Raw genomic sequence first — 795 nt, 5'->3', positions numbered from 1 at the left:
CAACCAGAGCTATAGGTTATAAAGCCCTGATCATAGACAAGTGATAGAAAGCAGCTCTTCCTACCTGGGAAATGGCTGCATGTCTGTTTACAAGTGAGGGATCTGGTCTAAGCTGTATATGAAGAAAATTAACAGGTAATTGATCTGTGTATGTGTGTGTGTGTGTGTGTGTGTGTATTTGTCCCAGATTCAACAGTCAAATTGACAGTACTTTAAACGTCAGGAGAAAGTATTTGTTTTAGGCAAATACTGTGGGTCCCTGGACTGTCATCGGCATACGTCCACTGACAAATACAAACTGCCGCAACAGTGTTTGATACACTAGGTCCACTAATACAAACACTCTTGGGGAAAGTGTCAACCCAAAATTAGTCCGTCTGGAACTTGAGAGGGTCACCTCACTTTGACCTCCATGGGCACTGCTTCATTCATCCCCATCACTTTAAGAGAGCGTTAGCAAAACAGTGGATGTCCATGTAAATACCTCTAAACTGGAGAGAAGCTGTGTCTGTTGGCTTACATTCTGTCCACAATGTTTTCCTTTCCTAAAGTTTGTCCTGGAAACCAATCAGGGCTTGATAAAGCCCACTGCAAATATGAGGAAGATCACCATCCACATGTCAAGGTTTATACAGTGTGAGCGAGAGTATATATGCACTGAAGGCAGGAGTGGGGTGAGGGATGAGGGGGGGGGGGTAGGCTGAGCTTGGCAGAGATGATGAGATGGAGAGGATCATGGGAGGAACATTAACACAATCACAGGGATCCAGGTAAAGGATACACAACTCTCCCCTC

The sequence above is a fragment of the Borostomias antarcticus genome (genome assembly GCF_949987555.1).
Source record: "Borostomias antarcticus genome assembly, chromosome: 6".
In the NCBI taxonomy this organism is placed as follows: Eukaryota; Metazoa; Chordata; class Actinopteri; order Stomiiformes; family Stomiidae; genus Borostomias; species Borostomias antarcticus.
The sequence above is the reverse complement of the archived record's forward strand: the minus strand, read 5'-3'. Positions refer to the sequence as shown.